This window comes from Lissotriton helveticus, chromosome 7 (assembly GCF_964261635.1).
Source record: "Lissotriton helveticus chromosome 7, aLisHel1.1, whole genome shotgun sequence".
Lineage (NCBI taxonomy): Eukaryota > Metazoa > Chordata > Amphibia > Caudata > Salamandridae > Lissotriton > Lissotriton helveticus.
Window position 1 is genome coordinate 1739209345 of NC_136068.1, and position 23663 is coordinate 1739233007.

Consider the following 23663-nt stretch of genomic DNA (forward strand, 5'->3'; position numbering starts at 1 on the left):
GTCCCGTGCCTCTGGAACCAGACTACACCTGACTGACTAGCCCCAATCAGGGAAAAGGGGAAAAACTGTGCTGTGTTGCTTATGTTCCGGTTCAGAGAGTATCTGGCCTGACAGTTCAGGCTGGACTGGTTCCAATTGGAGCAGAGGTCAACACTGATTTGCATATGGCTAGGTCCAAATGAGGTGGCATGGTGGTCAAAAGAAAGATGGGTTGGAATGCTACCCCGAGTGATTGCAGTGGTTAGACTTATTGCAAGCATGTCGCCTTTTGTGTGTTTGAAAGTAAAGGGAAGCATAAAGGAAGAGAGGGAAATGAAGCCTCCTATAATGCAGGATCAGAATTACGATTACCCTTTCCGTGATGATAATGGAACAAAGGCACATAAGTGTGTCTGAACTGGTTTCCTAGGTCAACACTTAATCTTGACACTTTCTTTCTTTTTTTTCTCACTCAAGACTGCTCGAGGTGGGCTTTAAGTGTATGACCTCCTCGCTGACTGTATTATGACAGTCTTATGATCATGATGTCAGTAATATAGCTCAGTGAGATTCATGTTCGCCTCTGCTACATCTGTGTTCTGCAGTCCTCAACCTCAAATCCTTACAGGATTGGTACCTGAGATATCGGAAACATTATGTTAAAGATACTTGATTAGGCACACATTATTAAATTATTGCATAGACCATGTGTTATTTGATGGCAACAGATCATAGAAACCTAGATCCAGCAGGAAATAAGCGAGTAAAACTCATTCCAGAATGAACAGTAATGACTTTCATTTTTCTTTACAGGCAGTATGAATCTTTGCCCGGCTCAATTGCTGCTAAGGGTAGGATCGGTTGTCCGACTCTTCCGTTGAGGTGTTGATGTTTCTCAGAAGAAATCTACCCAGGCACGCTGGATACAGTCACTGCGGTCCAGGAATGGTCAAGATTGGAGTCTTCTGGAACCAGTAGAAAAATGATTTTCTATGTAAACAATAATAGTACATTTAATAAATTGGATCAATTTTGGAAATGTGTCATTGCTAAGTCTGTAGTGGAGGAGGAGCAGGGGACGAGGGGGTGACTGGGTTTTGGAATAGTTGTACACCAGACCAGACTCACTTCAGCTCAAAATATATCCTTCAGTAGTAATTATTCAAATCTACCTTCTGACTCGTGCTGAAGTTGCGAAGTTTCAGTGTTTAAGTGCTGAAGTTGTGAAGTTGACCGATGAAGGCTCGCCCGGACTGTTGACATTCTACTGGGCCACTAAGATAAAGTAAACACAGTATAACAGATGGAAAATGAGGGTGTAACAACAAGGATGTAACAGATATGAAATAAGGGAGCTTGACTGGGTCTAAAACGAAAGAAGTGTAAATACATGAACACAGGCTATTGAAGCAATCTAGAATTAAGTGTAAAGTCTTCTCAATCGAGCTTAAGGCCTTTAGGAGCAAGGTCTGAGGATATCTCTATAAGCTGCATTCAACTTCGGAGTCATTTTAAAGGTTACAAACAGCAAACATGCACTCAGTTTCCAAACATGGAGGCATGTATTTGCATTCATAAAGCATTCAATGCCTGTGACAAGCTGCTAAGCCCATAACCAGATTGATGGAATATTTGAAGACTAATGAATTGTACTGTGGCCTATGTGGGAATCGTTTCGACGTATGCGATAACCAGAGCGGCACTTATATCCCAATATCTGTTCATGCCCTTAAGTCAGTAATACTTTTACAGCGCTTATGCCTCAGTTGTAATGAAGTAGAGTGAGAGTTGCACATGTGGTCGTGTCTGCAATCCTTTAGGTGGAATAGACCCCTGTTCTTGTGTCCGTGCAGTTCCAGGTTATTTGATGGTCTGCATTTTCCTTGTGTAGGTGGCATAATCTGTCTAGCAATCTTTGTAGTCCTGCATCATTTGTTGGGAAGAGCAAGATGTTTACATATGTACCAAATTATAAGTTATTGTACATATTGCTGGTGTTTGCTGTTAAACTCCATAAGTGTGCAGCTTGCATTGAAGAGGGGTACCCACCAATGCATTTATGAATGTAGGGAAAAGCGATCAGCGGAAGTGCAAGTGTAGAATAGAGGCAGAAGCTTTACTTGAATGAAGAGTGGCCCTTGCCATGAATGGTCTTCTGGGTAATGCAGATTGCCTTTAAAGAAGGGGCATTTGTTGATGGGGAGCCAGTAAAAGGCTTGGAGTACTGTTATGATGCTTTCCCTAGGTGTAAGAGCTATTCTTTTGCTACATTTAGTATCCTTTGTAGTCTTTGTTTAGTAAGAGTGGGTTCCCCTTGACACTGATCGCATGTGTTGCATAATTATATACGTCAAGGGGATGGTGACCTGCAGCTTCTAAGGTAAGGTTAGATGAGGGAAGAGACGTCTGAGAGTTTTTATAGTGTCCAAGGTGCTTCTTTTGACTTTGTTTACTACCAGATTTCTTAAGTTATTTAATGCTACAAGTAAAGGTTCGAATTCTTGGTGCCTACTGATTGTAGGCTGCTAGTTACACCAAACTACACATGCTAGGATCTCAGATTTGGAAGAGGTAAGTTTAATGTGCCTATTCAGCTTCAAGCATAGACTGCTCAGAAGCATTTGCCAAGATATGGGGAGGCTCTATCCCTCCGATACGCCAGTGTTAGGATGATCAGAGTGTCATTTTTATTTTTGTTTAAATATCTTTATTGGTCTTTTCTTATTTTTCCTTTTCTTACATTGCATGACAATACAGAAATACCTGAATCATAGTCCAAACCTATGCAAAATATCACAAAAATAATACTGTGTATATCAACTATGTGTTACAGAAGAATATTTATAATATACAGTGACGCATACATGTGTTCCCAAAAGGCAGTTACCTATTAATAGTTGTGTGTTATTTCCTGCCTACAATGCTACTCTGCAGTTTCTAACCTTCATACAAAATCGCCCAACGCCATATGCTAGCACATTTAGTTGAAACCTATCCATTAGTACCTAGCGTGCATGGCATCAGCAGACGTAGAAGATATTAATGCATTGTTGGTTCAGCATTTCAATAAGGGGATTGCGCAAAAGAAAAAGAGATGAGGATAAAAGAAAATGCACCAATAAGACTTGTATCATCTAGTCTACAACATCTAACAACATAATAAGGAAACTGCCATCGAAATGAAAAACAAATAGAATTAACATGGCATGACTGAGTATGGAACCGTGCATCCTGTAAATTACAATATGGTGGGACTCCGACCCATGTGGATGTTAAGAGTTATTTTAGTGTAAGTGGGTAGTCAGGGTCAGGAGGCCTCCAACATCACTCTTTGGCTATGCATTGGTTACATAACAGTTCTCACTGGTATCCACTGATAACATACCCTTTGTAGCTCGGGATCCCTAGTGTGCAAGTTGCGTATCGGCTGGCTGGGCTGGGCTGGGTAGACCGCTTCCTTAATTTTTGAAGGCTGTGAGTAATGTGTCCCAGTATAGCGCAATGGGGTATTTGCGGTGCCCTGCCATTTCCTCCCTACACAATGTTGTACTTTCCGCCTCCGCCCATATCATAAGCAATCTTTTCCAGCTGATTGTCTCTGGGGGGTCTGCAGGCTTCCACCTTTTTGTAATTAAGTGCTTTGCAACTATCAATCCCAGGTCTCTAAATCGTGATGTGACTCTGTTTTTTCTTGGACCTGGCATAGATCCCTAATATGCAGATTTCCCATGTAGGCGGTAAAGATGTGTTAGTGCCGAGCGCAAGGCCTGTGACTACTACTTTCCAGTAAAATTGGAGGGAGGTGCAAGACCATAGCATGTGCAGCTGGTCCGTGTCGGGCTGCCGACAGCTTGGGCATTCAGAGGTGGCAATATTGAAATATCTGCTTATTTTGTAGGGTGAAGGGTACACTCTCTGTATGATGTACGTTTGTATTAGCTTGAATTTATAGCATCTCAGTACATATGTAGAGCCACCCAGGATGGCGTCCCATTCCTTGTTAGTCCAGGGTTGGCCTCTGTCCGCTTCCCAGCGGGTGTGGAGATTCAGCATTGGTTTAGGCATGTGTGTGAATAAAGCCGCCACAAAGTAGTGTACTATATGTGATGCCGCCCCCATTACGTGTGAGTACTGTAGTAGCAGATGTGTCTGTGGCTCAGCCGTTAGATCTCCCCAGAAGGCCGAAAGGGCTCTCGTGAGAGAGGTATGCAAAAGGAATTGCCCTGCAGGCAAGTCAGTGTCCTCCGCCAATGCCTCAAAAGTTAATAGTGCCCCATCCCTGTAGAGGGCACCCAGGGTGTCTATACCTGCTGTGTGCCAATGTGTGAGAGCCACCTCGGAGGTGCCCGTCTTCCCCCTAGGTGTCCCTAAGAGTGGCAATATCGGGGCATACAGGATTGTTGCGCGGGTGAGATATAAGCTCCTCCTGTAGCATCTATACGCCAATCCCAGATGTAATTGGGATGGCTGTGGGGGCTTTGTAGCTGGATGGAATAAGTGAAAGATTTGGAAGTGAGTCCAAGGCTGCTGCAAGGTCGCTGTGTCTTCCAGACTTTTGCCACTTAGCCACTTCCTTATCCATTGTAGTTGGGCCGCCATATAATACAGTTCCATATTGGGGACGGCCAACCCTCCCTGGCTGGTAGGGGCATATAATTTCAACAGTGCAACTCCGGGTCTTCCCTTGTTCCATATTAAGTCTCGGAACAGACGCTCCAGCTCACGGAAAACCTTGGTTGGGACATAAACCTGGAGATTTGAGAAATAATATAATAATTTGGGAAGGACAATCATCTACAGCAGGGTATTGTGGCCCATAACATTCAATGGGAGTGACTTCCAAAATTGTACTTGGCCCTTACAGCTGAAATTGCTCTTATTAAATTGCCCTCTAGCAAATCAGGTGTCCGATATATGAAGACCCCAAGATAGCGAAAGGGGGTGGTGTACCATGGAAGAAGTGAGCCGTTAAGGAGCACCTCTGTTTCCACCTTGTCTGCGTTAAAGGGATAAACTCCTGACTTGGCCCAGTTGACACGTAGACCCGACATCTCTTCAAAGGCCCTCAGCACATCTGCTATGGACGTGGGAATATCAGTAATATCACGCACATACAATAGTAAGTCATCGGCATATAGAGAAACAGAATGCATCCCATCCCCCAGCTGTATTCCCCACGCCTCACTACTACCGCGAAGTAACATCGCCAGTGGCTCCATGGCCAGAGAAAAGAGCAGCGGGGACAACAGGCAACCCTGGTGTGCCCCCCGCCTCACTCTAATGGGCTCTGATATGAGCCTACCAGTGCGGACCCGAACTGTGGGGCGCTGATACAGCAGTTGGACCATGCTCAAGTAATGATCACCAAGCTTATATTTGTTCAGTACCCCCGCTAGATAGGGCCATTCCAAAGAATCAAAGACCTTCTCCAGGTCCAATACCAGGCAGCCAGAGCGGGCCATCTATGTATCACATATTGCTGTATCTGAAAAAACCTGTGGATGTTGAGTGAAGTACTCCTAGTGGGGACAAAACCGTTCTGGTCAGGGTGTACCAGCGTTTTCGCTAAGGGTGAAAGACGCTTGGCTATTAATGATGCAAAAATTTTGTAATCGGTGTTAAGAAGTGCTAGTGGACGATATGAACCCAGAGATTCAGGGTTTTTGTCAGGCTTAAGGAGAGACACCAGCAGGGCTTGGTTTTGCGTATTCGTGAGCATGTAGTCATCCAACGCAGCCTCATACACTTTCAGCAGCTGTGGTACTAATATATGCGCATAAGCCTTGTAAAATTCAGTCTGCAGTCCGTCCGGTCCTGGCGACTTCCCGTTGGACAATGAGAATAAGCAGTCCCGTATTTCCTCCGCAAGAAGAGGATCGTTTAGTTCCTCTTTTTGTGTGTGTTTAGGCTGCAGTAGATCTATCCCTTCAAGATAGAGCTGTAGCTACAGGGACGTAGCCTGTGTGCGAGATTTGTTCAGGTCCCGGTAATGAGTCACAAACGCTCCATGTATGTCGCGCTGTGTGCGCGCTACGTCCCCAGTCGCCATGCACACAGATGCGACGGGACGATGACTCATTTTGACGTATGAGCCACGTGAGCAATTTCCCAGCTTTGTCCCCCATGTGGTGCATCCGCGCCGAATGAGCGACATAATTAAGACATCGTAGCCGCTCTAGCAATCGTGCATGTTCCTCCCTGTGGCCATCAAGTTGTCTTTCGGACCCCTCAGTCGCTTCTCGTTCACTAGTCATCAGCTTTCTTTCTAAAGTGGTGAGTTTCTTTCCCAGCTGCACTCTGATGCCCGTCTGTGTACCCAAACAGTGCCCCCTCATGACTACCTTGAGGGCGCCCACTCTAACAGTGGCGATAAAGCTGTGCCCGCATTTTCATTAAAGTATTGAGCCACAATAGTAGCCAGTAAGTCTCGGAATGATGCATCAAGTAGGACATCTGGTTGAAGTCGCCACACAGGAATTGGCGGTACTGCGTCTTCCTATTTGCAACTCCACCACATGTGGGTTATGATCTGAGTGTGTCCGCCCATATAATAGGACCCGGAGTCACTTGGTAGATCATTCGACACCATAAAGCGGTCTAGGCGTACACGGAGGCTGTGCGCTCCCGAGTAATAGGAAAATACCCTATCCTGCAGGTTGCTGTGGCGCCAAGCGTCCGATGAGTGCCAGTGCATAGCCCAATGATTTAATGCTTTTGCGGCAGTCTGTGTAGCCGTGCCAGGCAAGGGAGGAAAGGAGCGGTCTAGTGAAACATCCAATATACTATTATAGCCGCAGCCTAGTATCATGGGAACATCATGTCACTTGGCCAGTTTGTGGGAGATCAATTCCAAAAAGTCTGCCTGTTCCGTGTTGGGCGCCTACAGCGATGCAAGTATGATCTGCCTCCCGTCCAAGACACCCTTGACTATGACGTACCTACTCTCTGCGTCTATATAGAAGTCTACCACTCGGAAGGGAGTCCCTGGCCTTACCCACACCAAAACCCCAAGCACATACGCCGAATAGCCTGTCACGTATAGTTGACCCCTTCAGCGCCTATGTAGTCTTGCCACTTCTGGCTTGTGCAAGTGTGTCTCCTGTAGGAGTGCTATTTGTACGTGGTGGCGTTTCAGATTGGAGTAAATGAGATAGCGACGTGATGGACTGTGAATGCCTCTCACATTACAGGTCCCTATCTTGATAGGTGCCATAACTTTTGGATATTAGCAGCGCATGTGGTCCAGCCAGACCAAGGGGTGGGGTGAGTCAGTGCTACGTGTGTGTGGGCAAGTCCAGAGTGCGTCCCCCTATGCAGGCCAATGTCACAATTGTCTCACCTCAGTACGTAAACGATGGCATGCTGAACAATAAAACAATTAGCAAAAGTAAAAAATAAGAAAACAATATCACACGGGCTAATATGCAACAGGCAACTGACCAATCTTGAAGCGAATACCAAAAGGGCGAGTGTGCAACAGGCAATCGTCCAAACCATGTATTTAAGCATCATTCAATCTGTCTTGGGGGGGAGGGGTGCTGCACGCTACAATCTTTGAGGGTCTAAGGGAGAGGAGCGTCTCCCCGGCTGTCAGCCAGTTATGAAGCCGCCGGCGTTGTGCCCTCAATAATTAACCTATGGCCTCTTCCAGTGGAAGACAGGAGATTATATGTGTCATATCTTAAACGCTGTCTCGCTAAATAGTTGGGAGATTGCAATCGTAGTTTACAATGTTAGAGTGGAGCATACAATCATATAGTTTCTATATGCCTAGCATTTCACTATAGTACATCATTTTCGACCATATACTTGCATGTACAAACACACGGGATTGATGATATCGAGCGGAATGATAAAGCAACAAGCGTCAAGCAATGTCATCAGCTGTCTGAGGAGTGACAACTGGCAGTTCCCATGAGTCTTGTGTGGTCAGAGGGGCATCCGATAGGTCAGCCGCATCGCTGGCCTGATCTTACTGGCTGGTAGTGGACGCGCATTCCTTCATCTGCGACCCGCCGATAAATGCCACGGCTTGAAGAGCACCTCGTTGGCCTTGCATTACTTGGTCTGTATCTGGGCCTGTCTTTTGAGAGAGTTGTAATTGCTTCAGTTTTTTCCCCCTGGGGTGGCGTCAACGGGAAGCCTCGCCAGGTGTTGTGTTTTTACATGGTCAGGCGATGGTTCAGCCCCCGAAGGAGAATACGTATCAAGCCAGTCCTCCGCCTCCTCAGATGTGGTGAAAAAGTGTGTATTACCATTTGCCACTACTCTCAGATGTGCTGGAAACAATGAGTATTTCAGATCGTTCTGTCTTAGGCACCTCTTCACCGCCATGTAAGAGATCTCTGCTTTTGTAATTGGATCGCGTAGTAAGGAAAGAACATTACCTTTTGATTGACTACTTCTCGTGTAGTTACCTGATTTCCTACAATATTGTGTCTGTCTCTATAATTTAACAGACGGATCAAGAGCGGCATGGGATTGGACCCCGATGGCAGGGGTCTGGCTGGTAACCGGTGTGCTCTATCTACCACAAAATGCGGGGAGAGGGCCTTCTCTGGCTAGAGGGCACGCAGCCATGTTTCTATGTAGGCGACGGGATTTCTCCCCTCTGTTCCCTCTGGCAGACCTACAACTCGTATGTTGTTGCATCGGGCCTGGCCTTCCCCATCTTCTGCCCTGCCCTTGAGAAAGTCCACTCTGTTGAGGAGGTGTTGTATATGCTTGTCTGCTGCCGCGACCTGAGGAGTCATTTCCGCCGCCGTGGTTTCAAGCGCATTAGTGCGGTCTGCTAGTTTGCGATGGTCTGCATGGAGAAGCGTTAGGTCAATGACTGCCTTATAAATTTCGCCTCCCAAAGCAGTACGGGTGTGGTTCAAGGTCTTCCCCCCGGACAGCATCTAGCTTGCTGGTCATGATGACCGAAGATTTTGCATCTGCTATTTTGCCTGCCTTAGCCCTTGTTTGTGGGGTGGAGCCGGTGTGCCAGTCACGCTCGTTTTAATACGTCTGCCCTGCAACATTGATCTATGGATGTCCATGTGATGGGCTGTAGCATCACAGTTGGGCTCTTTCTCTGTACAAAAAGGGATCGCCTTCAGTATTTGCGTGCACAGTATTGTTTCCTGTATCTCCACACCTTCACCCCCCTATGCCAACAGTCTTCAGCAGCCTTCTACCAGACTCAGTCAGTGGCAATACACCACAGTGACACATGGGGACCAGTTCTAGGGCAGCACATCGGGGATCGAGTCATGGGTGAGCAGTCCAGAATGTGCCCACCTGCTGGGACCTCAAACCTCTCACCGTAGGGCAATACTGCAAGGCTGACCTCCCTGTATATCTTGCGGGCACTGGCAAGAGCACCGCAGGCCACTGTGGCCTTAGCCCAGTTCAATTGCGGTTGCGCGAGGCTGCTGCTCCACACACTTCAACTACAGCAGGCAGGGGCCAATTCACCAGGATGCCCCAAAAGTCAGTGGTGTACCAGGACCACACCCCAGACTTGGGCTTCCGGCGTAGGCACTCACCGCATGGGTCCAGGCAGGCTCTGGTGTCAGCCGCCGACATCAGTTCAGTTCCAGCGCTGCTCCGATGAGGGGCTCACGGTCAGGCCACAGGAAAGTCTGCAGGTCTTGGTGCAGAGAATTCAGCCCATTCACCCTGAAACTTGCAGCGGGCCGCAGGGTAGGTTCAGCAGCTGCTGGGGCAAAACTCCGCCCCAGCGGATCATTGTTCACGGATATTTTAAGCCAACATGGGGAGCCACCGACTGAGCTCTACACGAGCATGCCTTCCTCCATTGCCAGCGTAGCCACGCCCCTTCCCAGGATGATCAGAGTGTCATGAGCATAGATGCTGGACTTTGAGTTCCAGTAGCTGAGTGGTAAAAGGTTGAATAGCAATAAAATCATTAGTGGTAAGTGGCTGCTTTGAGTGGTGTCAGCGAGTAAATGCTGGCTCTGCCTTGATGGTACGAGAAGGTTCAGGCTAGAATGCTTTTTTGGATGCAGTAATCCTTTAGTCTCAGTAGTAGGGTGTCATTGTTGCAGAATACAGATCTGGAAGAAGTAATAATAGTAGTGGTGCAAGTTCTGTCCACAGACAATTTGTAGTCATCCCAGGTGGATAGCAGCGTGGGCTCGGTGACTCTGGTTATTGATGGTAACAGAGTAAATTGCGTTCTTTGAATTCAGAAATCTGGGTAAAGGAAGCTCTTTCACTTAGTTTTCCTAAGAACGTGTCATTGGAGATCAGTTGGTAAGTAGCTAATTCTTTTGCTCAAGATACTTTTTCTTGAGTGTTTAATCTGGAAGAAACAGGTTAGTATTAGATTCCTTACCTTAGAATGTCCCCAGGCGTTAGACTGGATCCGGAAAATTTGGCGTAGCAGTACCCCTGCGCGTCGGTAGGCGGCTCCGCGTCCGTCGCCAGCGTCATTGGCGCCGGGATGACGATGTCGGAGTACTTAGACGCCGCCCTTGCGCTCTGACGTCAGTTCTTCTTTTTTCCGCGCCAGCAAGCGCAGTTCCGGAGAAAGTGGTACCCTTTAGTCACTTTCTGACTAAGCTTTTTGGATCCGTTTCGAGTCTTCGACTCCATCGGTGCCGGTAGGGATGCCCGGGTTCAAGCCCTGTGCCGACTGCAACCGACTGATGTCGGTTACCGACCGCCGGTGCCTACATTGCCTGGGGCCCGACCACGATGACAAGTCGTGCCCCGACTGCCGTGCCTTAACGTCGAAGGCTAGGCGGGAGCGGTCCCACAAGCGCCTCGAGCTCCGGCAGTCGGCCCCGTGCCGCTCGAGGTCCCGGTCCAGAAGGAGGTCGAGGGACCGGTCGCTAGGCCGGAGTCATCACAGCTCGGCGAGTCGACACCACTCGTCGGGCTCCAAGTCCTCAGGTAAGAGGCACAAGAAGTCGAAGAGGAGACATCGCTCTTCTGACTCCCCCCGACGCTCGCGCGACGCGGCCGGGGGTTCGGGTGACACCGCCTACGCGGCTTCACCGGAGCCTGCTCCATACCTGCCGGTCCCTGGGCAGAACGCAACGCCGGAGGAGATCGACGCCTTCCTCATGGCCATGAGGACGCGCTCTCCTCCGTCGGGTTCCGCGGCGCCTTCGGGCCCAGCGGACCCGACTGGGAGCCCAAGCGGGCCGGGGGCTTCAGCCCTGGCACCGTCGGGTGCTTCAGCCCCAGCGCCGTTGGCGACTTTAGTCCTGATGCTGCAAGGCCCCACTGGATCCGGTTCCAGATCCGGGTCGCCGCTGGTCGAACTTACGACCCCTCCAGCGTCGACCCCTAGGGTGTCACCCCCGGCGCTGTCCTCGGACGACGCCGTCCCTGGTCTGACCCTCGGTCTGGATCCGGCGTCACTCGACGCCGCTTTCGACGCCGGCCGAAGAGCAATTCTTCGAGGATCTGGGTCCATCCTTTATTCCTGAATTTCAGGACGAGGACGACGAGGGAGACTGGGGGTGGGTCTGAGGACCCCCTGGCACGTGAGTTCCAGTCATATGAGGACTGGACACAGGAACTAGGAGAAGCCAGTGGCCTGGATACCTCCCCAGGCACTGGTTTTGTCTCCCCTCCTTCCGTGGCTACGGAGGAGGGGGCAGCTTATAGTGTGGTGCTGATGAGGGCAGCCAAGGCCTTAGCTCTTGAGCTCCCCGTCGCTACAGTGAGGTCCAACATCCTCCCAGAGGTCCTTAAACTGCAGGTAAGGTCCCCAGAGCCTCTACTGCCGTTTAATGAGACTCTCACAGACGTCCTGTTGGGCACTTGGTCCAGGCCCACTACAGGCCCTCCTGTAGATATGAACGTCGCTAGGCGCCACCGCCCATCTCCGGGCGACCCTAGTTTCTTTTCCACCCACCCCACTTCCGAGAGTCTGGTTATCCAGGCCTCTACCTCCCAATCCGCATTCCCGATGGCACCACCAGATCGGGAATCCAAGAGGTATGAACAGTTCGGAAAGGAGGTGTTCTCCTCCCTTAGTTTGGGGTTGCGGTCAGTCAACACTGCGTGCCTCTTGGACTGTTACACCCACTCTCTGTGGGATACAGTTGCGGCCGTGCTGCCTGAGTGTCCGGAGGGAGCCCGGGCGAAACTCGCTCAAGCCCTTGCGGAGGGAAGAGAGCAGCGCGGTACTCCATTAGATGTGGACTCGCTAGGAAGAGCGATTTCCACCTCTGTGGCGGTTCGCCGCCACTCCTGGCTGAGGTCCGCCAACTTTTCGTCCGATGTCCAACACACCCTTATGGACATGCCGTTCGATGGCAGCCACCTCTTCAGTGGCAAGGCAGATCATGCGCTGGAACGCTTTAAGGACTCCAGGGCTACGGCCAAGTCCTTGGGCCTGTCGGCCCACGCCAGCAATCTTCTGCCCAGCGCTCCTTTCGTGGCCACGGAAGGGGTGCTCCCACACATCCTGCCAGTCACAGGCCGCAGACTAACATTCAGCGTGGTGGCAGACGTGGTTACCGTTGCGGCAGTAACAGGGGACAACGGCGCGGCCAGTCCACATCCACCCCCGCAGCATCCGCTTTAAAGCCCTCCTAGTCTGAGCTTTCAGGCCCATTGGACGCCAGTGGGGGGCAGGGTTCGCCATCACCTCCTCTACTGGCGCTCCATCACATCGCACAGGTGGGTGCTGCAAATCGTCCTTTGAGGCGACCCCTCCAGCCATGCCACCGCAGTACCACCGCATGTCGGGGGATCACTTGCAACTTCTGCAAGAGGAAGTTACGGCCCTCTGGCCAAGGGGGCCATCGAGCGCGTTCCTGGGCCAGAAGTAGGGTGTGGTTGTTACTCCCACTACTTTCTGGTTCCCAAGAAGGGCAAAAGGAGGCCCACGCCCTATCTTGGACCTCCAGAACGTCAACGGCTTCCTCCTGAAGGAGAAGTTCAAGATGCTGACTTTGGCTCGGGTCTTAGCTGCCCTAGACTCAAGAGACTGGATGGTAGCGTTGGACTTGCAGAACGCCTATTTCCACATCCTCGTCCTGCCAGCCCACCGGCATTACCTGCGGTTCACGGTAGGCCACGAGCACTTTCAGTTTACCGTGCTCCCCTTCGGCCTTACCAGCGCCCCACGGGTGTTCACGAAAGTGATGGCGGTGGTCGCAGCTCATCTGCGCAGGTTAGGGGTTTCAGTTTTCCCCTACCTCGACGACTGGTTGTTGAAGGCGGGCTCGCCCCAGACAGTCGTCAGCCACCTCCAGACTGCCGCCGACCAACTGCACCTGCTGAGGTTCTCCATCAATGTGCCGAAGTCGCACCTGTGTCCTTCTCAGAAGCTCCTCTTCATCGGAGCGGTTCTAGACTCGGCGCAGTTTCGAGTTTACCCTCCCAAACAGCGGGTTCGGGATATTCAGGCTCTGATTCCGATCTTTTAGCCTTTATCCCGAGTCTCAGATTGACGCTGCTGCTTCTGGGGCTGATGGCCTCCTGCATCCTTCTGGTGCATCACGCCAGGTGGCGGATGCGGGCTCTGCAGTGGGACCTGAAGTTTCAGTGGACCCACCATCAGGGCAACTTGTCTTGATCTCGGAGGGCACTGCAAGACAGTTGCAGTGCTGGCTCACGGACCGCGATTGGGTCAGCGGCAGATCCCTCTCCCAACCCCAACCGGAGCACATAGTTGTGACGGACGCGTCCCTCGAGGGTTGGGGGGGCCACATGGGAGAGGCGGAGATCGGAGGCCTCTGGTCTCCGGCGGAGTCCCGGCTCCACATCAATCTTCTGGATCGGCGGGCGATCCGGCTTGCACTGAAGGCATTCCTCCCCTCTGTCCGGGGGAGTGTAGTGCAGGTGTTCAAGGACAACACCACCGCCATGTGGTACTGCAACAAACAGGGCGGGTGGGGTCGTGGACCCTTTGCCAGGAGGCTCTGCGCCTCTGGCAGTGGCTGGAACATCAGGGCGTGACCCTGGTGGTTCAACACCTGGCAGGTTCCCTGAACGCCAGGGCGGACAAACTCAGCCGTCGGTACATGATGGATCACGAATGGCATCTGAACTCGGACGTGGCGCAAGGCCTCTTTCAGCAGTGGGGAGAGCCATTGGTTAGATCTATTCGCCACAGAAGAGAACGCGCAATGTCATCAGTTCTGCGCGTTGGAATTTCCAAGGCGACACTCGCTCGGAGACGCTTTCCGTTGCGAGTGGTGTTGCGGTCTGTTGTACGCCTTTCCGTCTATACCACATCTGCCCAGAGTGCTGAAGATGATCAGGCGCGACCGGGCCCAAGTCATCCTTGTGGCTCCGGACTGGGCACGAAGATACTGGTATCCCGAACTTCTCAGCATGTCAGTCGATCCCCTGATTCGTCTGCCTCTTCAGGAGGACCTTCTGTCGCAGCAGCAGGGGACGGTCCTCCACCCGAACCTGTCCAGACTCCATTTACATGCGTGGAGATTGAGCGGCGGCCATTTGACTTGCCTCCTGAAGTCTGTAATGTGAGTCTGGCAGCCAGGCGTCCCTCCGCAAAATCGGTATACGCCTGCAGGTGGAACAAATTTGTGGCATGGTGCACAGCAAAGGCTGTGGATCCCCTTTCTGCCCCTCTTTCAGAGGTTCTCCTCTTTCTTCTTTCTCGTGCCCAGCAGGGCTCTGCTCTGGGCACTTTAAAGGGCTACCTCTCTGCCATTTCCGCCTTCTTAAGGCTCCCTGATCACCCTCTTTGTTCAAGTCCCCGGTTGTAAATAGGTTTTTGAAGGGCATCACTCATATGTTTCCTCCTGTTCCTTTCGTGATGCCTCAGTGGGACTTGAACCTGGTTGTGACTTATCTGATGTGCGCTCCCTTCGAGCCACTTCATAACTGTCCTCTTCGTCTCCTTACTCTTAAGACTCCATTCCTGGTTGCCATCACCTCTGCCAGGAGAGTGAGTGAGCTCCAGGCTCTTTCTTCTCAACCTCCCTTCCTTTCTGTCCATCCGGGTAAAGTTGTGTTGCGGACGTGACCCTCTTTCCTGCCCAAGGTAGTCACAGCCTTCCACATCGGGCAGTCCATCACCTTGCCCACCTTCTTTCTGCCTCCGCATCCCTCGAAAGAGGAAGTGAGGCTCCACTGTCTGGACCCAAAACGTGTGCTCTAATATTATCTGGATCGCACACGCCAGTTCCGGGTGGATGACCAACTCTTTGTTGGTTACGTGGGTGCTAAGAAGGGACGGGCCGTGCACAAACGGACCATTTCTTGATGGGTCATCTTGTGCATCAAGGCTTGTTACTCTCTGCCTAAGAAGGAGCCTCCTGTGGGGCTACGTGCCAATTCCACTCGGGCCACGGCGGCTACTGCAGCCCTGGGTCGGGGAGTCCCCTTGCAGGACATCCGTCAGGCCGCTACGTGGGCCTCGCTGCACACGTTCGCAAGACACTACTGCCTGGACAGCCAAGTCCGGAGAGATGGCTTTTTCGGCTGTTCCGTTCTCCAGGACTCTCTGGTGTGATCATTGGTTCGCAGACCCACCAGCGGGGTTGGTATTGCTGGGGTATCTATTCTAAGGTGAGGAATCTAATACTAACCTGTTTCTTTCAGATGCACAAGTTACTTACCTTCGGTAACGATATATCTGTAAGAAACAGTAGTTGGTATTAGATTCCTTACGGCCCCACCCATCCTCGCCGTTCTGCGAACCGATATCTAGGGTTAAGGTCATCCCCTTTCAGGGCCCTAGTTTTTATGGCACCAGTGTTGGTTTTTATCATGGCTCTGCGTTTCTGGCACGGAAAAGCTGTGTATAAGAACTGACGTGAGCGCGCGAGGGCGGCGTCTAAGTACTCCGACGACGTCAAGCCAGCGACGGACGCGGAGCCGCAGACGACGCCTACCGACGCGCAGGGGTACTGCTACGCAAAATTTTCCGGATCCAGCCTGACTCCTGGGGATATTCTAAGGTAAGGAATCTAATACTAACTACTGTTTCTTACAGATATATCGTTACCGAAGGTAAGTAACTTGTGCTTTTGTTTGTTTGATCTCATCTATTGTAGTTTTAACGCCTCTAATTTTACCTTGAGCTTCTTTATCTTTCTTTTGAGCAATGGAGGTCTCTTTGTGTGTTTCCGGCTTGTATTTTCGGCTTGTGGGGTATCTTTTAAAAAAAGCTTATTTTGAAACAATTATATAAATGTTTCACTTGTTGTATTTAGTTGGCATGAGAGATTGTGATGAGATAGAGCCAAGTTCTGAGAGGTTGAGCTTGATCCACTGTTAACAGCTAAGTTTGCTGATTAGTGCTTTAGTTGTTGTCTTTGTTGGGTGCTTCATTCAAAAGCAAATAAGATAGGTGTTTCTTGGTGTGTCTACCTCTGTGTGTCAGTCCTGGGACAGATTGGAGTAGGTTAGTCCCTTTAGCTTTGCCATCAGGGATCTTGATTTGATGATGTTGTTGGATGCGGTTGAAAGTGAATCATCAAGATGTTCTGGTCTCTAAGGAGGCTGACATGTTTGTGATTTTCTCTGATAGCTAAGATTGCTTTTATGAAAGCATCCTTGACTTCCGTGTTTTACAACAGCTTCTATTAGGTATACTGGAGTGAGTAGAAGATAGGTGAGCACCAGACAGATGAGCATTGATTCACATTCAATTATTATATTCGTGAAAGCCTATGACTTGTAGATTTGCTTGAAAATAAATGCCAAGCGTCCTCCAGTATTCTTGAACAGTTATTGAACGAGGTTTCTATAGCAAGGTTGGCCTCATGGAGAGTCTGGGTGCATTATCACAGCCAGATTTTGGTGATAATGAGGTGGCCTGTCTTTGAGCCCGAGACCAGGTCAAAGACGTTTAATCAGTTCATGTTAATTTATCATGCATGGAGGCGGAGACATCTCAACAGTGGAGAGGTATAGAAGTGGGGAGGTTAGAAGTAGAGAACAGTTTGGCTTGTTAAGTGAATGCCAGACATGGAATGTGTGGTAGAGATATAAAACTCATTGTTTAGCCTGAAGGGGTTCGTAAAGCCCTATATAGCATTAGGATTGTCGGTAGTGAGGTCAGGAGAGCTTGATTATACAGGAAAGACAGAAATGTATTAGAAGGCATGTAGGAGGGGGAGGGAAGAATCAGAGCCTAGGAAGGGGGAATTGACGTGGAAGGGGAAGCCAGTCACTTTATTTGGCTGAGTATATAGGAATCTGGTATTCACAAATGGGGTGGGGCGTATTGGGTGGATGAAGTCTGCAGTGCCCATAGACTTGTTGCTTGATGTGCGTTTTGGGGAATTTAGCGGCAGATGGGGAGAGAAAACGGGAGGCTTTATTAGACATGGTAGAAAGATTTGGAGTGGCTAGGAGTGAAAGGGGGTAAGGATGAAGAAAGGAGGATAAGGGGATACGACTGGTAAGAAGTGCACTCTATGGGAGAAGATATGAATTGTGGATGAGGGCCAGAGAGAAGAGGAGGCATAGAAGAAATGTTGTGATTGTTTTGCAGCGCTGTCCATATTTGGCCTCCCAGCTAGCTTTATTACTTGTGTCTGATTGTTATGCCATTGTCCAGCTGCCAAAATCCCACTGACTACCTTCTGAAGAACCCTATTTTCATTTCATTTCACAAACAAAATAAGAGATCACAGTCAAAACATAAGTCCCAAGCCAAGTCACAGGACCGCTTACGATTTTGTTTAAGAAGCTGGTTCTGCGCAAAGTCGTGTTCTCACTCAAACTCCTATGGTAGCAAAGCTGAGTGAGACTCAACACCATAAAGCATGAGGGCGTCAGTCTGTTTTCTGATTCTGATCGGCACCACAACTGGTCCTGTATGCCCTGAAGCAAATAGCTTTTAAGGAGGCCATGCTGCAGCTCTATTGTATGCTTTGGGACCCACAGAGCTGCAAGGGTCTCTAGCAGAACCTCTGCCAGCAGGCCCTCGCTCTGCAGCAACTGGCCCTGTTTGGTCTGTCCCTGGGCCCACACCAACACCACTTCGAGCTTCCACTGTCTACCATGGATTCACGCCAGTCCCTTCCTTGCAGGTATCGACTAATCTAGCACCAGCTCCGAACCGGGATATAGGATGCCCGTCTCCTCCCCTTAGCCGCCACCGTCCTACAGCAGGCTTATGTCGTGCTACAAAATTACAAATGTGAACCTAGTCAAAATGCAACCAGGCTCTAATCCAAGGCTTGTACCTCAACACCAATACTATCAAAGGCTAGATGCCTTATTTATTTTTTATTTTTTCCTTATTCAGAACCAACTCTGATGCAGTTCAGGGTATGCAAAATATTCCCTAGAGCACTGATGATGAGAACGCGGATAACCTATTATTCCTCCTCATTATACCACCGGCATGCTATACCTGGATTTCGCAACTCCACTGGACTAGCTACATCTCCAGAGAATGAGCTTAACTTCCCATCTGGGCTACCAATGGACGAAAGTGCGCAGTAACTGTGTGAATGGGAGCATAAGTGCTAAATATTTACATTTCCCCACTGTTGAAACTTAGGCACGTTTATTAACTGAGATCTATCAACCAGGTCCTACCTCCTTTGTGACCCTATTCAGTGGGGCCCTCACAAACACTCTCATGGCCACCTAGTCCACCATGCTTTGACCCTGTCAGTTGCATCGGAGCCTGGTGACAGACCAGCCCCATGGTGATCCTCATTTTATGACAAAGGCATACAACACCTGAAATGCTGGTGATGCAATCCTCAACAAGTAGTCAGTCCTTATGCCTTTCCAACCAATCCTCCAGATAGTGAGTCGAGCCATATTTATGCCTTCCTCAACAGACTGTTCCCTTTGGGTAGTTTTCCCTTGCAATCCTTGAATGCAGTATTCCTTCTCAGCAGGTGCACCCATGCAGTATGAGGTTTTTCTCCTTAGAATACTCCTAAGGTGCCAGACTGAATATGTAATCTTTCGCAGCCATTTTCCTGCGTGTCACTAGATGGAGCAGTGGTGCTCCGTGCTGACTGCTTACCACCCCTGAAGTGATGGAGTGGAGCCGCATATAAGCACCACACTAACGTCAATTCCTTTTGTCTGTACAGACTGTTGGTACAGACACTTATTCTGGTGCCTGGACCCGTGTCTGGCCGCCACTCGTCCAGTCCAGTCCCGATATTGCTGGTGCCAGAAGAGGATCGAATTCTGATCCTGTTGTCTGATCCCGAACCAACTTCAACCTGATCTCATTCGATGTCGCCCTATGAAATTAAAGCGCTGCCAGATTCTGAACCCATGCCTCTACCAATGAGATGGATCCAATAGAGGCTCCATTATTTTTTGGTATCGGAATCTGAACAAAATTCACCACCAGAAGGAGATGTCCCGACCCTACAGACAACCCTTTCATCCACTCAACCGGATGACATATTAGACCCACACATAGCCTCCCATAACTATTCTCGCTGGCTACAGAACGCATTCACCACTTTAGCACCTTCTAAGAACATGTCGCCCAACCGACTTACCCGTCTGCCCCCCTGGTTCTCAGAAACCCTCAGACTGGAAAGGCAACGTTGTAGAAATCTAGAAAGGCGATGGCGCAAACACTATGACAACAATGATAGAGGTGCGTACAAAAAAGCACTTGCTACATATCGAATGCTTCTCACCACAGAAAAAAGCAAATTTTACCTCACACAAATACTCAGCCCAAAATTCCGCCAAACAACTTTATCAGGTAGTAACGAAATTATCTATTCCGCCGGTGAGTGCAACCACAGAACCCTCTCAAAATCTCTGCAATTCCCTGGCTGATTTCTTCAAGGAAAAGGTCAACAACATCTATTCCAATTTCACATCCAAGGCTGCTACTGATCGCCAAGTCACAACATTAGCTCCAGCTCCCCCTCCACCACATTTCTCAAATTTAGTCACACCTCCCCAACACAGATAGCAGAACTAATAGCAACCACCAAATCAGGATCCCCCTCGACCCTTGTCCACCTTCCATCCTCAAGTCTGTTTCAAACCTAATAGGACCCGCTCTTACTAAAATCTGCAACTCCATGTTCCTCTCAGGTTCCTATCCATCCATTTGGAAAAAAGCTATCATCAAACCCTTATTAAAAAAAAACAATCTCGATCCCGCAGAACCTAAAAGTTACAGACCCATTGCATCTCTTCCCTTCCCATCTAAAATATTTGAAAAAATCATGAATACCCAGTTGTCCCAGTATATTGACCAGAACAACCTCCTGGACGACACACAATTTGGATTTAGGAAGGGCCATGGGACAGAAACGGCCCTCATAAAGGCATCAGATGAAATTAGGTTGATCCTCGACCAAGGCGGCGCGGCAGTCCTGATACTATTGGATTTGTCCGCAGTCTTTGACACGGTCGATCATACTATCTTGATCGACCGTGTATCCTCCATTGGCATCCATCACAAGGCTAAGACCCTTCTGCCCTCCTTTTTATCTGACCGTAAACAGTCAGTCAAACTTGGTGACTACTACTCCCCTGTTTTCACCCTCCCTTGTGGAGTACCCCAAGGATCCTCGCTAAGTCTGACCTTATTCAACATCTATGTGTCGGACTTGGCCAGGGTCATCAAAGCACATGGAATAAGGCTAACATCGTACACCGATGATACCCAGCTGGTACTGGTTGAACATAATGATGGAGGAGCAGTTGCTGCCAACTTTCAAGAAGGCATGATGGCTATTAGCTCCTGGATGGCATGTAACTGCCTAACACTTAATTCGGACAAAACGGAGGTCATGATATTTGGCAGTCTCACCCCCTCTTGGTCCCCAGTTTGGTGGCCTACTGATTTGGGTCCCCCTCCACTACCTGTTACGAAGGTCAGGAACTTAGGAGTAATATTTGATGACAAGTTATCTTTTGTCAGCCATGCAAATGCTGTTTCCTCCTCATTTTATACCCTTAGAATGGTTAGAAAACTCTTGCCTTTCCTCCCTCCCAGCGCCTGCAAGACCCTCATGTGCACCTTGGTACTATCCAAGGTCGACTACTGCAACGGACTTCTATTAAATGAACAAGAGAAAGTCCTTAACAAAATGCAGCTAATCCAGAACGCGGCAGCAAGAATTCTGACCCACACCCCAAAGTTTACCTCAATATCTCCCATCATTCGTCAACTTCACTGGCTCCCGGTCAGAAGCCGCACTAAATTCAAGGCTATGTGCATCGCCTACAAAGCTATGAACAATATAGGGCCGGAGTTTCTAAAAAAAGCTTTACGCACATACACCCCCTAAAAGATCCCTACGCTAATCCTCGGCCCACCTGCTCCCAATCCCGCGTACAAAAAAAGTGGCCTGGGGAGACAGACGATTCATAGTGGCTGTTTCCAGACTGTGGAATACCCTCCCCCTCCACATCAAAAACAGCCCATCCTTGCTGCTATTCCAGAAACAAATAAAAACCTGGCTTTTCAATCAGTAACCCCACCCAGCGTCTCTTGAGCTACGTTCAGCGCCGAGACACCCCAGGGTATTTGCACGCTATATAAATCGTATAAATAAATACATAAATGATGAGTGTCTGGTTGGGGATGATTATCTCCTCATTATGAGTTCTTTATGTGGCTTTTGGTACCTCCTTTGATACGAGGTTGGACTTGCCACTTAGACCACCGATTGAAGAGAGTGCGTCATTTGCTGTTGGTGTTCAACTGGCAGCTGCGGTACTAGATTTCCAGCTTCTCTATATCAAAAACAAGACTAATGTCCTTATTGAACTTCTACAGCCTGGGCTTTCAACGTCTGAGCCAATCTATTTCATTGAAGCGTTCACCGATATTTTTATGGACACTTGGCAAAAGCCTTGTTCCTTGTCACTAGTGATAGGCAGGTGAGCAGGAGTCACAGACCGACACCTGATACGCCTGATTTTCTCACTAAACTGCCTCCCCCAGAGAGTCTGGTTCAGGCTTCAACCAGTAAGGTTAACCCCCAATTATTTCCACACTACTCCCTCGGACAGGATGTCTGAGTATTGAGGCATTTGGAAAATGAATGTCTTTTTGGGCCAGTCTAGCGCTGAGATCTGTCAATGCAGTCTTTATGTTGGGCAACTGTAGATGTGCCCTCTAGGACAAGCTGATGAGGGCTGTTAGCCCGAAACCAGTCCCAGTATGCTTGTTTCCGGTTCGGGGAAGACATGGCTTGGCAGGTCGGGCTGGACTGTTCCCAGGCGAGGTGAGGTCCAGTCTTCGTATTAGACGGATGACCAAAATAATTTTTTCCATTGTAATGCATTACAAGCTTGAAGCTGTCTCGAGGCTAATAATTTGTATGTACCTCTGTATGATTTACCAGTTGTAAAGATTTTGCACCTTTTACCTTTTTTTATCATTAAGAGTACCAGAATTTAAATTTCTTTTACAGGTGTCCTCTACATCTCGTCTATACGGAGGATCTGTAATTGGCACCAGAGGTTGTATTAATTCCAACCCTCATGTGTATTATTCTTATTTCATTGCTTTTTTGATTTAGCCACTAGTTTTTGGACACCATATGTTCTATGCAGTAGCAATACCATTAACAGGTAGGTCCTGAAGAAAGCTGTGGATCATTTGTCCAGTAGGCTGAAACATGTCGACCGCTTTTTTATAAGCAGTCATTTTTGAAACTGCTTGTTTGCAGTGTTTTTAATAAGGATTACAATAGATACTCAAATAATTCTTTCTCTTGTATATCCTTTTTTACTTTCCCAATTGCACTGCACCTGTTATTCTCATATACACTTTGGGGATTTCCTTTACGTTTCCTTGTGAGCCTAATCTTTCTTTGATCTTGTGTTTTTCCTACATGACCCTCTTTTAGGAAACAATCCACTCAACATCCCTCTATGATCAAGAGGGTTAGTAGAGGGTAGGATGGATACCCAAATGATGATAATGATCACGTTGGTGAGTGATGGGAATCCAACCATTTGCAAGGCTTTCTTTACTCTATAATCTTACCTATAATTTTATTTATTTTCTTGTGGTTTACTCTTGATGACAGAGGTGTGTAGCTATCTTGTTCCTCTAGTGGGCAACTGAAATATTAGACCCCAGATTATCTGTTTGTTTTTTTACTCTGCCACATCTCCGCACCTCCTCCCACAACTCATCAATTTTCAGAGGAGCACTTCTCCTTTTAGCTGCAGGAGGTGCAACAGTTGCTTTCAAAAGGTGCTACAGAGGGGGATCCAGACTCTGAAATAGCAGAGGACTGTTACTTGCATTATTTTCTTGTTCCAAAAAAGAACGGAGGCCTCCTGCCTGTATTGGACCTTCGACCTCTGACTATCTCCCTACAGAAAGACAAATTCAAAATGCTCCTTTTCTTCCAGATTTTGGCTGCTCTGGCCCTAGGAGACTGGATGGTGTTCTTCGACCTGCAGGACGCATAGTTCATATATCCATTCTGCATTTCTTCAGGCGTTACCTGCGGTGTAAGGTAGGCCGGAGCATTTCCAGTCTGCCGTGCTCATCTTTCACCCTACAAGTTCTCATTAGGTTTTCACAAAAGTGAGGGTAGTATTAACAGCACAGCTTCAGAGATTCAGGATACCAGTTTTCTCCTACCTCGATGATCAGCTGTTGAAGACGGGCATCGTAGGCCACCTCCAGACAATGGCAAACCTCCTGTTATTGTTACGGTTAAGGAATCAGTCTTACCTGGCTTTTTCTGAGGTTGCCATCCATTACTGCTTTTTTGGACACAGTGCAATTCATAGTGAGTTCAGGCCATTCAGGTTGT

General features: G+C 48.8%; 1 protein-coding gene across 2 annotated transcripts in view; it reads left to right on the forward strand.

Moving 5' to 3' along the window:
• ETFB (electron transfer flavoprotein subunit beta) overlaps positions 1 to 1018 on the forward strand; it is a 528490-nt gene extending 527472 nt beyond the window's left edge. For both annotated transcript variants that reach the window (XM_078655460.1, XM_078655461.1), the window contains exon 7: positions 793 to 1018. The gene's annotated coding sequence lies outside the window, so the exon portion shown is untranslated. The remainder of the gene's footprint in view (positions 1 to 792) is intronic.
• The last annotated feature ends 22645 nt before the right edge of the window (positions 1019 to 23663 follow it).